Raw genomic sequence first — 750 nt, 5'->3', positions numbered from 1 at the left:
CACAACCTCTTCTAAACCCAGCCTGGACTTCTGGCAGTTCTCTGCTGATGTGTTGTTCCAGTCGTTTTTGGATAATCTTCAGTAGAATCTTGCTTACATGTGAAATCAATGAGATTGTTCTATAGTTTCCACACTGTGTTGGGTCACCCTTCTTTGGGATGGGAACACATATAGATCTCTTCCAGTCAGTTGGCCAGGTGGTTGTTCTCCAGATTTCTTGGCACAACTTGGTGAGCACATCCAGGGCATTATCAGTTAGCTGAAATATGTCAATTGGTATACCATCTATTCCTGGGGCCTTATTTTTTGCTATTTTCTTCAAAGTAGCTTGAACTTCTTCCTTCATCACCGTAGGCTCTTGCTCATATGTTGTTTCATGAAATTCTTCTATGTTTGCCAATTCTTTCTGATACAGTGACTGAGTATATTCTTTCCATCTTCTTTTGATACTTCCTGGATCATTTAATATTCTGCCTAAAGCATCCTTGATTGTAGCAACTCAATGTTTAAATTTGTTCTTCCATTCCTTGAGCTTAAGAAATGTTGAGTGAAGATGGCGGCAGAGGCAGAGACAGTGTGGTGAGCTGTGGGAGCAGCGAACCACTTAAATCAGGGTCACTATGGCCTTCTACAGACTTCGGCTTATTGATAATTTAACAGTTAAACAGTTGATGACTGGCCCTCAGTGAAGATCGAGGCTCAACAACAGGAATTCAAGGATTCCCAAGGAGGAATGGGTGAGTCTCATGG

The sequence above is a fragment of the Elephantulus edwardii genome, unplaced genomic scaffold (genome assembly GCF_000299155.1).
Source record: "Elephantulus edwardii isolate Elephantulus edwardi_28Jun2011 unplaced genomic scaffold, EleEdw1.0 scaffold00693, whole genome shotgun sequence".
Classification (NCBI taxonomy): Eukaryota; Metazoa; Chordata; class Mammalia; order Macroscelidea; family Macroscelididae; genus Elephantulus; species Elephantulus edwardii.
This window is presented reverse-complemented; position numbering follows the sequence as displayed.